This window comes from Typopeltis vanoorti, chromosome 10 (genome assembly GCF_054136105.1).
Source record: "Typopeltis vanoorti isolate ZY-2024b chromosome 10, IOZ_Tvanoo_1.0, whole genome shotgun sequence".
In the NCBI taxonomy this organism is placed as follows: domain Eukaryota; kingdom Metazoa; phylum Arthropoda; class Arachnida; order Uropygi; family Thelyphonidae; genus Typopeltis; species Typopeltis vanoorti.
Window position 1 is genome coordinate 93327347 of NC_143558.1, and position 16108 is coordinate 93343454.

The 16108-nt window shown below is 35.7% G+C and overlaps 1 protein-coding gene across 5 annotated transcripts in view; it reads left to right on the forward strand.

The window, feature by feature from the left end:
- Positions 1-16108, forward strand: part of LOC150102596 (uncharacterized) — a 337088-nt gene that overhangs the window by 136176 nt on the left and 184804 nt on the right. The window lies entirely within an intron of this gene.

Below are 16108 nucleotides of genomic sequence, written 5' to 3' on the forward strand. Positions count from 1 at the left end.
TGGTTATTCAGCCATACAGTAAAAAGTGATGTTCCCTCAGTTTTAAGTTGCTTGTGGAGTTATCAAATAGACTTGTCATGAGTGCTGTTTTTACATACTACAATTCTCTTTTATTTAGTCTAGTTTGTTTTTTGTATTTTTGGTGGCAAATATTCGGGGTGGGAGAAGAGTTCTGGCCAAGCACTATAATACATTACTATTCTAAGAGAAATTTACTTTATTATTATTATTATTATTATTATTATTACGGGTATCTCCATGGAGTCAGTAGACTCATCGCGGGAGACCCAAACTAGCAAAACAATATCTGTCATATCTCTTCTTGAATTGATTTACAGATGAAGAGCTCACAACAAAGTCAGGCAATGAATTCCACTCATTCACCACCATCCAGGCAAAAAACCTTGTTCTGACACCTTTGTTAACCACACTCTTCTTTAATTTCCAGAGATGACCTCTTGTTCTTCCATCACTATCACACAGCTGAAACATTTCCCCTGCATCAATCCTATAAAAACCTTTTAGTAATTTGAATGTTTCTATCATATCCCCTCTTCTTCGCCTATCAACCAATCTCTGCAATCCACAAGCTCTCAATCTATCAATGTAGGGAGCATTTTTTATATCACTCACCAACTTGGTCACTCTTCTCTGAACCCTCTCCACAGCCTCCTCATCTCCAAGGAATCCAGGTGACCAGACCTGAGCACAGTAATCCAAATGTGGAAGTATCAATGCTTTATAAAGGGGAATAATAACCTCTTTATCTCTGGATGTCAGTGTGTTCCTCAACAACCAAGTAATCCTATGTGCAATCTTGGACACCTTAGCAATGTGTCCTCTGAACTTCATCTCCTTATCTACCAATACCCCTAAGTCCCTAGCCTCATCAATCTCTTGGAGTACCTTTCCATCTATGTAGTACACAGCTGGTAATCTTTTAATCCCAAAATGCAAGACTTTACACTTTTCCACATTGAACTGACATCCATTTTCTTTTGCCCATTTTACCAGCTTATTTAAATCCTCCTGCAAACTTTCAACATCAGCTTGATTTTTTATTGCACTACACAACTTTGCATCATCAGCAAACAACTGAATATCTCCCTTTAAGCCGTTTCCTATATCATTTATATACAAATTAAACAACATTGGCCCAAGCACAGAGCCCTGAGGCACACCACTGGTCACCTGCCTTATTCTGGACTCGGCTCCTCCATACACCACCTTATGGTATCTCTCCCTGAGCCATTCTCCTATCCATATCACCAATTTAATATCCATTCCCATCTGCTCCAATTTGCGTAACAGTGTTCTATGGGGTATCCTGTCAAAAGCCTTAGCAAAATCCAGAAGTACCACTGTGTAGCCAGTTCCTTTGTCCAACTCTGATGTTATTCTATTATGGATAGTTAATAGATTGCTAAGGCAGGATCTACCTTTAACAAAACCATGTTGGCCTCTATAGAGTATCATATCCTGATCCACCCATTCTTGAATTTTGTCTTTAACCAACTTTTCCAATACTTTTACCACTACTCCTGAGATGGTGATTGGTCTGTAATTCAATACTGCAGTTTTAGAGCCACCCTTATGCAAAGGAACCACTTTGCCTAACTTCTACTCCCTAGGGACCATACCAGAGTTCAAACTTAAATTAAATATCCAGGTAAGAGGGGTTGACAATTCATTTGCACATTCACGCAACACCCGAGCTGATATTCCATCTAAGCCTACCGCAGTGTTTGCATTTAAGTTTCGCAATATATTTAATACCTCTGATTCTTTAGCTTCAATTCTCACATTAGGTATTGCTATAGGTATAGAGATATCCTCACTTGGGTGATAGACTTTTGAGAAGTGATCACTCAGTAACTCGACTATTACATCTGATTTTGTCACCTCAATACCATCAGCACCCACTAAGGTTATCCTTCTGAAGTCATTCTTCCTCTTACTTGCCACATAGCGGAAGAACTCTTTGGGATTACCCTTGATCTCTTTGGCTAAGGTCTTCTCATAATCTGATTTAGCTTTTCTTACTATGCTGGTAACCTTCCTAGCTTGAGCCTTGTACTGCTCATGGGTGTCCTGATCGCCCTTCTCCTTGTAAATTCTACATAACATTTTCTTTTTTTGTAGTTCAAGCTTGATACTACTGCTCATCCATCTAATGCCTGCCTTGTTTGACCTCCTGACCATGGGGACACAATCTGATATTGCTTTCCTCAGATACCTGCTGATTTTATCCCAAGCACTGCTAACATCTTTCCCTTGCAATATGTTCTGCCATGGGATGGCTGCAAGCTCACTCCGAAGCTTGTTATAATTGCCTAACCTGTAGTTTCGTACATACCCCTTCTTAATAGAAAAATCCACAGATTTTGCAACCTCCCAAGTCAATACCACATGATCGCTTTCACCAACTGGAGGTAACGAGGTCACCTTACTTATGCATATAACCTCTGAACCAATAACCAGGTCCAACACTCTCACACCACGTGTCCCTTCAGTTACGTGCTGTTTCAAGTAATTATCTTGTAGAAGATGTATGAACTCCATTTCCTTTTTGCTACGTGATATTTCCTCCTTCCAATTGATATCACCATAATTAAAATCCCCCATAATAATCACTAAGCCTTCACTCATTGCACTAAGTTGCTGATGCATGAATTCAATATCTCCCCCTGTACTCCCTGGCCTATAGCAGCATCCAACTGTATATTTGGTTGCGTTGGTCACTATTTCGCACCAGACTGCCTCAAATGAACTCTCATTCACATGTCTATCATCATGATATACTACTTTCTTTGGCTGCAACACATCAGCTATCATCAACAGTACTCCTCCTCCTGTTCTATCTTCTCTATCCTCCCTGAAAATACTGTACCCATCACATTCAATTCCAGTGACCACATCTTCTGCTGACAGCCAAGTTTCACTAATGCCTACAACTTTTGGTGAGATTTCACTGACTAATGCCAAAAATTCTTCTCTCTTATTTCTAATGCTTCTAGCATTGGTATACAAAAATTGCAGATTCCCTCTAGATCTTGTACCGGCTTTAGAACTGATATATAAGTCACTAACTACCGTAGTCCTATGCCGATTTTTTTCCCCTCTCTTCTGCAATTTATTCTGCCTATAAGGATCAATAAATACACAATCAGTGCTAAAGTTTCTCTCTCTTACACTCAACCTTTTCAATATTAGTTTCCCTGCCCAATAACTTCAACCTGTTCAGAAAACAATAACTTCTTCAATCTCTTATGTCCTTCCATGTTAAGATGCAGTCCATCTCTAGCATACAACTGCCTTTTTCCTTCAAACACACTCCAAACATCAACAAACTCCAGACCTCTTTTTTCTGCACATTCTTGCAATCATATCATTCATTATCATTGCTCGTCTACTTAACTCGTAATTGTCAAAACAAGGCAGCACACACACTATTCTCCCATTGACACTTTTCCTCTTCACAATATCTAATAATGTTCTTAAATCTTTTCCTACCCGATTTATACTACCTCTCAGGTCATTCGTACCCACCATAACTATCATCTTGTCTGTTTCATGCCCTCTCTTTATTGCTAAAGCCACTCTTTCTATTGTACCATCAGCCAAGCACTCCTCATGCATACCACTCTCCATACCCTTAATCATAGAATCACCATATATTTTACCACTATTAACTTCATTCAAGTTCACACTCATGGACTCATTCTCTACACTATTCAGCATGACTCTCCCAGCTTCATTACTCAACTCTCTATTACTTACCCCCCCACTCTCACTACATCTCATTTCTTCTTGGCCACTTGTGGTTTTATTATGTTGACTCCCAATCACTCCCATACTATTTATTACTGAATCATTCACCAAAGACTCACCCATATGTAATCCTGTTCTAGTTACTTCAGCTAAAGTAATCTCTATAGTCCTAATTTCTCTGTTTAACACATTAAACTCAGCTTTAACTTCCAGTATCTCCTTACCGATCACTTCCACTTCCTCATGAAGAAGATGAAGGTCATTTTTCATTTTCATAAACTCCCGCCGAAGTTCTTCCGCTATGGTCCCGATGTCAGCTTCCATTTCTAAACGCTCCAGCCTATCCCGACACTTCTCACATACGTCGACATTTTCTTTCTTTTCATTTTGCCAGACCGACCACAGATCCTTCACATTTTTCGGTGCATACATGTAGCAGTTTCCGCAATGCATCCATTGCGAAAAATCTAACGCTGAGCCAGCCTTTCGTGTAGTAGTAGTCCTGCGCGCCGCTGACGTACGTTTCTTGTTGGACGCCATCTTTACATGTTGATATAGTGAAACAAACGGCAGTAAAAACACAATATATACAACACAGTTCTAAACAATAATACCACTGAAGGACACTTGTTTCTAACCGATGCACAATCTTAGCACAATTTGTGACAAAAAGCCACACTATATTTAACTTTAAAAACACGTTTTCTAGACTAGCTTAACTCGACCGCCACATTTACCAAGGACACTAGTGCCCTTTAGCAGTAACTATAACAGACTATTCAGTTAGTGTTTACATTTTATTAAAGTGAGAATTGACTTTGGTTCTATGTAGAAGTGAAATTATTCCTAGTAAAATCATTGGTTCCATATTTAGTAAAAAACTGAACAATTTAATCAGTCTGAGGATTTAGGATTTATTTTTACCTCATAAGTGTTACATATAATAAGTATAATACCATATAATGCACACACAAAAATATGTACACTGTACATTTCTTATATGATGAAACGAATGTTTCCCTCATTGTATTCGGTCATTTATCATAATTGTTGAAAGCCAACCAGGTTCATCTCCTATATGAATGCTATTACTGATCTCAAACTCAAGTATTAACTTAATTCAAAGAAAACTTAATCACCTTTATTATACCTGAAGTCGGTGATTACTCCAAGAAGGAAAAAAAAGCTAATGAATCAAATATTATTTACAGTTATTATATACATGATATATAAGGACAATTCATTATATCAATAATTAAAATACTAAGTCACTCTCGCATGCTTTTTCTCAAATTGTACAAGCAATAGATAAATGTGCACCGAGCTCAACTAAAAAGTTTAATAAACTTGTCATGATAAATATTTAGGCCAAAGTGCCATCACACTAATCCATCTAACTACATTGTAAACAACTAGAAATAAACCTTCACTGGTTCTGTGTGAACTAAACAGTGAATAATTACATCACTTGCATGTTCCACATTTAGAGTGCAAGGTTTTAGTAACCATCCTTCCATCTTCATCATGAGAGAAGAATTTAACTCAAGAAACAAAACAGTCCTACTTTCCAGTAGTTGAAAGAATATTCAGACAAACACTACTTTCATTTCAAAATGAAGAATATATAAGTTCTTACATAATATAATGGAAGTACATATTACTTTCTTCTGTTCTAATCTCTGTAAGAACAGAAACTAATATGCACTAATAAAACTTTCATTTCAAAATAAAGAATATATAGGTTCTTGCATAACATAATAGAAGTACATATTAGTTTTTTCTGTTCTGATCTCTGTAAGAAGTAGCTGAAAATAGTGGCATATACCATTTGCTATTAACAGACTATTAACATTAACAGTTCATGCACTTTTTAAATGAAATCTCTCATTTTCACTCCTTAAATTAATGAAAACTCCATGCACTTTTTAAATAAAATCTTCATTTCATTCCTTACATTTAATGAAAATTCTGGATCCAAATTATTCCATACTTCAAATTTACCTCTCTTAATGTTACTCTTCCTTCTCAGCTCTTTCTAGCTGTAAGAAGTGGCATTCTCGGTTGTTAGCCAGTGAAATGCTGTGTGATGTCATGCAATTGCATCAGTCACATGCCTGTTCTTCTATGTTTGGTAATATAGCTCTCAACATGTACTTTTGTCTGCAGATAAATATCTTTTAAAAACACTTCACTGAAATATTATTACTCCACACTTCTCTTCAGTAATTTTCCACTTTATATGTCTTAAATTCCTCTATGCACACTGAAGAAAATTAGTTTTGGTTTCAGAAGTGCTCTGGTGTCAACTATGGCAAACGCTAACAGTACATATGCTCTATTAATATATAATATATATAATATACAAGATTCTATATAATATACAAGAGTGAATGCTTATTTACATAAGCATTCACTCTTGGCCACTTTGACATTGTCTGTATTTTAAAAAATATATATATCATAATAAAATAATTATAAATATTAACAGAATGTGTATTTTATTTGAATAAAAGAATTCAAGAAATACATAACATGGTTATAAATCATAATGATTCTCTTTTCATTTACACTCACTCAAAATTGCATTAAAAAACTATATATTTAGCTTATTTCATATAGGCACAGTTTTGAAAGAGAGAAAAAAGGCATTCATTTTTGCTACATATCTTGAGTAGAGAAATAAAGTAATAATTAACAATATATGCATGCATATGCAAAATGATTCCATAACTCTATCATAAATATTAGCGGTATATCCTACACCTCAAAACTAATGAGAAGATCCCAATACCTCGTATTTCTGAGATAACAGCGTTTTATAATAGCAACATGAATTCTGACAACCTGCAGTGAAGGTAGAAGGCAAAATGTCAAGAAATTAGCCTGAATCCCTTCATAATTGGCAAATGAAATACCATAGGATGACCATAACTCATAGCATGCATTCAAAATGACATTTGTTGACACAGCTATTGAGACAACTTATCGTTGACAGCCTCATGTGCTCAAATGTTACTGCTGGTTATTGATGACAGTATGTGAAAGTTTTTTGCAGGTTCTTGGAGCTCATCAACATTCCCCACTGGAGTATAGTATATCAGTGATTTCAAATGGCCTCACAAATAAAATTCCACATGACTTGGATCAAGTGAGGCCATATGATTGGTCCCCCCCTTGACAATCCATTTTTTTTTTTTTTTGCTTGACTGAAACTTTGAGGATATCCTTAGACTCAGAAATGAAGCATGGTGGATCTCTGCCATGCATAACTCACATATTTCTTTTCCATACCAACGAAATATCATCAAGCACATCATTGAAGATGTTTTCTACTAGGTTTTGTAAGTCTTGGTGGAAAGGTCTTGTAAGATTTGTTTTGGCAAAACAGGTTCTGTTAATCTATCTCCCAAGAAGATATACCTACCCATACATTAATGGTGAATTGCTGCTGATGTATTCACCAACTAACTTCATGTGTATTTTGATTGGTCCATATGTGATCGTCGTGATAATTGAAAATATCACATCGAGGAAGCATTGCCTCATCTAGGAAAAGCACAGTAAAGTGAAATCATTGGTCCCATATATATACTGCTTGAAAATTATCTTTACTCATATCAATTATACTAATCAATGATGGTTGTCTGGTAAAATTGCCTGAGCCTGGTGGAAAAAGTTAAAATAAAAAGCCATATTTTTTCGTGCAGGATCTTCTATATAGCTGCTTAGAAAACATTCTCTTCTATTTCTGTGTGTTAGTGCATGGATGCCATGCCACTAAATACAGTATGTTTTCCTTTTTCACAAAGGCAGTGATAAAGCAAATGAAAATTTGAGATCATGCCATCTGTCAACTAGGGAAAGCCTCTTGATAGAGTTGGCATTCTTCATGTGCATTTCCATTGACACATTCATTATAAAAGTTCATAATCAGTCTCAGTAAATGTGAACTCACTGTCCATTGCAAAACTATGACTTAAAACATTGAAACAAATAGCAGCACCTATCACTTGTTCAGGATTAACCTATAACAAATGCACTATAACTTTTAACATGCTTGACCAATTTTTACAGATGTACAACTACAAGTAAGATTTCTTCGAATAATGTAAATTTGTCACAGACATCATTACAGTTCTTGTGTCAACAGCAAAAACACTGATAATAAAAAATTTAACTGTGAACTATTTCAGACTGTATGTAAACATTAACAAAACCATCCACTGATCTTAATATACATTTGGTTTAATGCAAAAGTGCAACAATTTACTTTTTTTTTTTTTTTTTTTTTGAAAGTGTTTTCAATTGGTTATACTATAAATTAAGGTGCCAAGAAATTATATTCTTGATTCATCCTTTATCCAAGTGGAGGCAAACAAAGTTTGCACATGAAGTATCTCCATGACAGAGATACTTGTATGTAGGGTTAATGACTTTACATCAGTTGCCTTAGTATCCCATAATGCAAGGCACATATCTTTACAGACATGTATGATGCTGTACAGTATGGAAAGGGCCACTACCAGGCCAGTTTCAACCTTTATTGAGGTCTCATCAGTGGCAGCCAGACCCAGAAGAGATACCAAGATTGAAGTAATGTAGAAGGTCATATATTTCCAACATACAAGTAGCTAAAAGGTGTCATACCTTATTACTAAAATACTCTGGATTGGAGATCGATGTTGTAAATATGGTATCATCATCAAATTCCTGATATGTACCCTCAAAGGGTGTACAGGATATGATAGTACTACATGAAAAACTTATATCACCACTAACTTCCTATCTACAATTTCAATCTGTTACCTGTCAAGACTCCAACATTATCATCCAACATTATTTCTGTCTTCTAACACACTTTTTACTGTATCAATCCACCTATATCTTGATCTTCCTCTGGGTCTTTTTCCTGCCAACCTGACAGAGAACACTTGTTTTACTAATCTTTCTGATCCCATTCTGTTTAAGTGACCATACCATCTGAGATTAGCTCTGCTAACACATTCCTGGATGCTAACAATGTCAAGTTACTTTTGCCAAATGAAAATTATTAAAAACAGCTAAATGTTAAAAAAAGAAGCTAAAAAGGAGTTAAAAATAAAAATTTGAAGCTAAAAAGGAGTTAAAAATAAAAATTTGAAGCTAAAATTTTAGAAGTAGTAGCTGATACTTTTCAGTTACTTTATTCAAAATGAACTGATACTTGTATTTAAGTGGTTAAAGATATCTTCCAAGTGATGTACTGCACTTAATTCACCCACATTTTCACTTAGATTTTCAGCTTTATTATATGTTGCCATCATTTCTATATTACTTAGTGTAGATGCTGGTAAATGATAGTCTGTACAGCACTTGTTGTTGTTATATCTGGGGCCATACTTGACTGACAAAATAGCTGTCAGCATTGGCAATTCCATCTTGTTTCTTAATTTAGTTTTAACTACATTCATGGAACTAAAAATTTGTTCAATTTCCACATTAGAATTTGGCAGTATTAATAAATTTATTGCACACTGAGCAATTTCTTTAAATTAATTCATTCCAGATGCATCTTTTTATTCTCATACTTCAGTACAGAATAGCTTACTGTTTTCTATATTTGTCCATTTATTTAAATAGATAGCAATATCTTTTTCAGTTTTCAGCATTATTCCTAAGTTGGGAGTAACAGTTCTTTTACATGTTTTAGGGTATTGTCAACAGAAAAAGAAGAGATCATTCTTAAAATATTCGTTTTCAGGCAACCTTTGCCTAAGCTGTTTGAAGAGACCAAGAAGAAACCATCTTGCTCTATTTCTAAGATTGCTCATCATTTTGTGTTATTTTCTTTTGTATTGTCAACTCTGAAATTTTTCTTTCAAATCTGTAATTAAGACTTGGTTTGGAATCCAAATAATTGTCAGTTTCTGACTGTAGAGAGTCGACTGTGGATGATGGTAGCACTAACATATTATCAATACACACATACATACATACATAGCTCATGGCAAAAACATGATGTTAAAAAAGAGAATCATGATGTCACTATATAGTAACAGGATTGAAGAATTTAAAATATTTTAAGTTAAAACCTTTGAAGGAGAACATAGATCTAATCCAAGGAATTTAAAAATAAAATAAATAAATAAAAGTTAAAAGTCTTAATATGTTATAATAAGAAAAAACATATATATCATTATGAATTCAGATCTAAATTTGTAATCCGGGTCACAGCTTCAGGAGCCGCTTGTAAAAAGTCATTCCAGTCATTCTGATAAGCACGAAAGATGCATTCTTTTACAATATGTTGCAAAGTCTGTTGTGGATCACCACAGTCACATATTGGAGATGATTGTCTGTTCCATTTATAGAGTATCTCCACATAGGCCATGGTTTGTCTAAATCCTATTTAGTACTGTCCAGGTTTTGCAAGGTAGATCCAATCCTGTAATTTGATCACCTTTAAAGATGCTATGCAAATGTTCTTTCTTATTTTTCTTCCATGTGTCTTCCCACTTTGATAAAGGATTAAAATTATTTAGAACTAGTTCTTCTGCTGCTTGTAGTGGATGGCAAGATTTCAATTTATTGACTTTAAGAGTTGGAAGATCCAGATGAATAGGTAGGTTCCACATTTGTCAAGTTATTGTTTAGATGAAAGCAGGATATTACTGTTTTGCTCCTATTTAAAGAGTCTCCATCTATTAAAATATTCATCCAGTATACCAGCAATTTTTTGAAATTCACAGACTAAAGAATTCAATCTGCATAGTTCTGTAGGAATAATGCCTGCTAAAAGAGGTAACCAATAAGTTGGAGTTGATCTAATAGAACCTGTGATTAATCTTAAGGTATTATTCAATTGAGAATTGATAATCCATGAGTAAGGGCTATTTAGCCACATAGGAGCACAATATTCAGCATTTAAGAATACCAAAGCAAGGTCTCTTGTCCGATGAGTAGAGGCTCTTGAACCCCAAATAGTGCCACAGAGTCTCTGTAGAATATTATTACATGTCCTTAGTTTGTATTCCAAGTTTGAAAGATGTTGTCTGAAGGAATGATCAAGTGCAACTCTCAAGTACTTAGGGAATTTATTATATGGGAGTATAGTGTTGTTCAATTCAACTTTTAGTTCCACATTTGCCAAGTTATTATTTAGATGAAAACAGGATATTACTGTTTTGCTCCTATTTAAACAGAGTCTCCATCTATTAAAATATATATCCAGTATAGATAAGTCAGCTTTTAGAATTTCTTCTGTACAACTTATGCATTTATGCTGTATAGTTATTGCTATATCATCGGCATAACAAAATTTCCTTGATGTAGTGACGGGAAGATTGGATATATATGCAGATTGAATAATAAGGGAGATAAACAGATCCCTGTTGCAATCCATTATCTAACTTCCTTTTGCTGCTAGTTTTATTATCTATAGCCACTATAAATCTTCTATCGCTTAGCATATTGTTAGTGATATGGACTATTGTTTTACATGGGATAATTTTATATAATTTATATAGAAGGCCTTGTCTCCAGATGGTGTTGAAGGCTGCTGACAAATCGATAAAAGCTGCTGATGTTTTTAAACATTTTTGAAAGCCAGCTTCTATGTGAGTTACTAAAGAGAGAACCTGGTCACAACACCCACAATTTAACCTGAAGCCAGCTTGTTCTATTGGGACATATTTAAAAATAGTGGGACTTATTCTATTATAAATAAGTCTCCTTTAAAGAGTTTATAACAACAACTGAGGAGAGTAATATGTCGGTAACTTTCCTGTTTATGATTAGGCTTACCTGGCTTTAAAATTGAAAGTATTTTTGTTTTTTTATTCCAGTATATGCACTGTTAGATTTTTAAAAATAGTGGGAAGTTTACCAGTTGTAAGTATGTGAGTATAGAACTTAGTTAACCATAATCTTGCATTTCTTCCCAGATTAATCAAAAATTCTGGATGAATGTTATCAAAACCAGGAGCCTTACCAGGCTTTAATTCCTTTAAGGCTGCTTCAACATCTTGCTGCATAAAAGCAGGGCTGGCTCTACCGACGGTGCAAGACGTGCATTTACACGGGGCGACAAGTTTTTTGGGGCAGCAAAATTTGCATAAATTATACGAAAAATAAGGTGGAAGGGGCAGCAAAATATGCTACTGCACTGGGCGGGCAACAAAATTCGCATAAACTATACGAAAAATAAGGGGGGGGGGGTGCGCAAATATGCTACTGCACGGGGCGGCAAAATTCCTAGCAGTGGCCCTGCATAAAAGGGCATGTAAAATTTGAAGTTATAAGTGAAGACTTGTTAAATTCTTTTAATTTTCTCTTAATATATCTTGTATGCTTTTTATTGATACTTATTGTTAACACATCACATGCCCCCATGTGATGTGTTAACAATATGTATAGGCAGTTGATCTGGGGGTGATTCTTGGTTGTTCTTTAATCAGTGGAGCGCTATCGCCTAGTTTCCTAAGAAGGCTCCAAGCTTTACAACTGGAGTGAGTAAAGCCTATACCTTCAACTGTATTTACCCTTTTTTTCCTTTGGGATATATCCAATTTTTCTAGAAGTTTGTCTGCTGTTTTTGGGTCGTTGTTCATCTGATTATTCATTATAAAGTAATTCACATTGTTCACCCCAACCATGTATATAGTTATGCCTAATACCTCTAGGAATACTTTTCTTGGCAGCAAGCAGGACTATGCCTATAAATCGATTAAAATTACTACTTATTGGAAATATCCAGCAAATACATTTGTCGAGTTCATTTGCATATTTATTCCAGTCAGCCTTTTTAAAATTCCAATGTGGAAAAGGCATTGATCTTACAAGTGGAAATACCAATGTCAATTAATACCGGTCTATGTTGACTATGAGGAAAGTCAGTTACGACCCTTCTCAAATTTTGCATAGGGTGACAAATTATTTTTGCTCACAAGACATAAATCAGGGTTATAGTCTCTTTTACAGACCACAGATCTAAAAGTGCCTTTGTCTTTGGCATCAAAAGACTAAATGAAGATTATTTACTTCTATCCAATCAACAAGTTTTTCATCACATTTGTTGTTTTGAGCATAATTCCAATGTTCATGGTGACTATTATAGTCCCCAATATAAATTGCGGGATATTCAGCAACAATAGGAATAATTTTTTCCAGCCAAGATGATCCAGGTGGCATATAAATATTCATAATTGTAATGTCTTGAACTTTTATCACTACTGTATGTATGTTTTTCTTCAATATTTTGAGATAGAAGAAAAACTTTTTTAAGTTGATTTTGCACGTACATTGCTATTCCATATACTTCGATTATTAATTAACTTAAGGAATTCATAACATACACTAGAATATAAATTAAATAAACTTTAATATATATTTCGGCAACAGACACGTGCACGCAGGCACTACACACAGTAAATGAGGAACGAAGCGAGGAAGCTAATGTTTCTCTTAAAAGTTCTGATGGTGCCCCCCCCCCCCCCCCCCCCCAGCAGGCTATGTAGGTATTCTTGGCCATTTGGCTGAAGGTCTCCTGATGTAAGTCTCCCAAATTTGGGGCAGTCTCATGCAACCAAATTTGTTGAGGTTTGGCATGTTTCTTAGGGCTGAGGCTGATTCCATGAAAAGTCTTTCAAATTTGAACTTGCTACAGTGTATTATTGTGGCTTTCTTCCATATTCTGTGGCATGTATCCAGAGCATGGTCTGCAAGATCAGAGTGGCTATACTGGTGAAAACGGATGTAGTCCTTATGTTCTGAAATTCTGGTATTCGCTTGTGCTGCCTATTTGGCCAAAGTAGACAGCTTACAGCTGCAAAGGACCTGGTATACACCAGGTAAGTCTAGGGGAAGTGGTTGGTCTTTAATGGAGTGGATAAGGGATTCCAATTTTCTACATGGTTTGTAACAAGAGGTCAAGTCATGTTTTTTTAAGATTTTAGTAATTTTTTCTGAGGTGCCTCGGATGTAGAGAATAGTGATGGATTTGGAGTAATCCTTGTTTTGAAGGGAGGAGGGTTGTGGTTTACTGGTTTAAATATTTTTTTAATTTTTTTTTTTGGGGGGGGGGAAGGTTAGCCATTGGCTGAGAAAGTATTGAGGATGTGATTTAGTTCAGTGGTTAGGGCATTGTCATTAGAACAGATTAGTTTATCCCTGTTGTATAGTGTCTTAATAACTCCATATTGTTGTGAACGAGGGAGGGGGGAATTGTTGGTGAATGTATCTGCCTGTATGGGTGGGTTTTCTATAAACAGAGAATTCCATCAAGCTGGCGGGTGACTAGTGTGTCTAGGAAAGGGAGACTGTTGTTTTCCTCTTTTTCCAGGGTGAACTTGATTCTGGGGTGTTGGTTGTTTAAGTTTGTTAAGAAGGAGAGGAGTGTATCAGAGTCATGTCGCCAAATAGCAAACACATCATCAACATACCGAAGCCATATGGTTGGTTTTTGTGGGTGCAGAGTTTAAGGCTTTCTTTTCAAAAGTCTCCATAAAGAAGTTGGCCAAGGGTGGGGAGAATGGTGAACCCATGGCTGTCCCCTCTATTTGTTTGTAGAATTTTCCCTGCCAAACGAAATAGCCTGAGTTCATTGTGAACTGAAATAGGGCTGAGATATCAGGAGGAAATTTAGCTTGGATTAGCTCTAAGGTTTCCTTGAGTAGGACATTTGTGAATAAGCAGGAGATGTCAAAACTGACCATTATGTCAGTATGTTGGAGTGTAAGGTTTTCTATGCTGGCTTTGAAGTGGGCTGCGTTTTTTATGTGTGATGGTGTGTTGCCAGTATAGTGTGTGAGCGCTTTGGCCAAATGTTTAGCTAATTTGTATGTGGGGGGGGGGAATCAATGCCATCCACTATGGGACATAATGGCACATTATCTTTATGTATTTTTGGGAGTCCATATAAACTGGGGGGGGGATATAGAGTTAAATGGTTTTAATTTGTTAATAACTTCTACAGGCCAAGAAGTGACCTTCTTAAGGAGCCTATGGTGTTTTCTAATTTGTGAGTTGGTGAGATTGCATTCAATGGGGAAGTAAGTAGCCTGATCTAATAATAGAGCATTAAGCTTACCTGTGTAGTCCGTATGGTTGAGTACTACGGTGCTGTTTCCCTTATCCGCTTTGGTGATTACTATTTCTTTGTTTTTCTTCATTTCCTGCAGAGCTTTATATTCACTATTGAATATGTTGGTTTTTGGTGGTCTTGCTTTGGTGAGAACACAAGCTACATCCAGTCTAATATTGTTAGCAATGTGGTTCGGAAGGTGACGAATCCGGATTCAATCTGGATCATTATATCCTTGACCAGTATTTTTCTGAGAGCAATGCCAAAGTTGTGGTCACGTGAAAGAGTGATGAGTGCTGCAGGTTTCAAAGTGACTGAAGAAAGGTTGACTACAGTGTTGGTTGGAAGTTTTGGTTTGGAAGTCAAGTTCTTTTTTAACTTCTCAAATTTCTTGATGTGTAGATCCTGTATTTTCTCAAATTCTTTATCTGCCACAGTGCACGAGATGTCATATAAAATTGACCAAAACTCATGATTTAACATGTTAGAAACCTCTTCTTCAAGCGCCCGAATAGCTTTGTTTACGTCAGCTAAGAGAACCCGTGTGGCGGCAATTTGTTCCCATAGCAAAGCATAGCTGGTGCGGTTATAAATTCGGAGAGCCTTTTGTGAAAAGAAACGGCGCTTAAATTTCACACAATTTGGGATTACTTGATTATCCCAGCAGCGTTTCAGGAAGGTCAGATGATTCAGTTGTCTTGATAACTTCAGCTTCATTTTGCCGTATTGGCGGGCCTTGTGTGCAATGGAATCTCCATGAATGATAATAATTCTCGTAGAAAGGCTTATACGTTGATTATACATGATTATTAATTAACTTAAGGAATTCATAACGTACACTAGAATATAAATTAAATAAACTTTAATATATATTTCCAATATTTCGGCAATGTCACGTTGCCATCTTTAAAGGAACTTAAAATAAAGACAATTGCATGCGTCTTTATTTTAAGTTCCTTTGAACTTGGCAACATGACATTGCCGAAATATTGGAAATATATATTAAAGTTTATTTAATTTATATTCTAGTGTACGTTATGAATTCCTTAAGTTAATTAATAATCATGTATAATCAACATATAAGCCTTTCTATGAGAATCCATATACTTCATGATAAGTTGCACCAATAGCAGTGTAACCTGGAATGTGACCCCTTTTAAGGAGCTGTTCAGGATCAGCAGCATGTGTTTCCCGGACAGCAATCACATCAACATTGTTGGTTAACAATAATTTTCGCATTTGGTAAATAATCACATTTGGCTTTGCTAATAGTTCAAT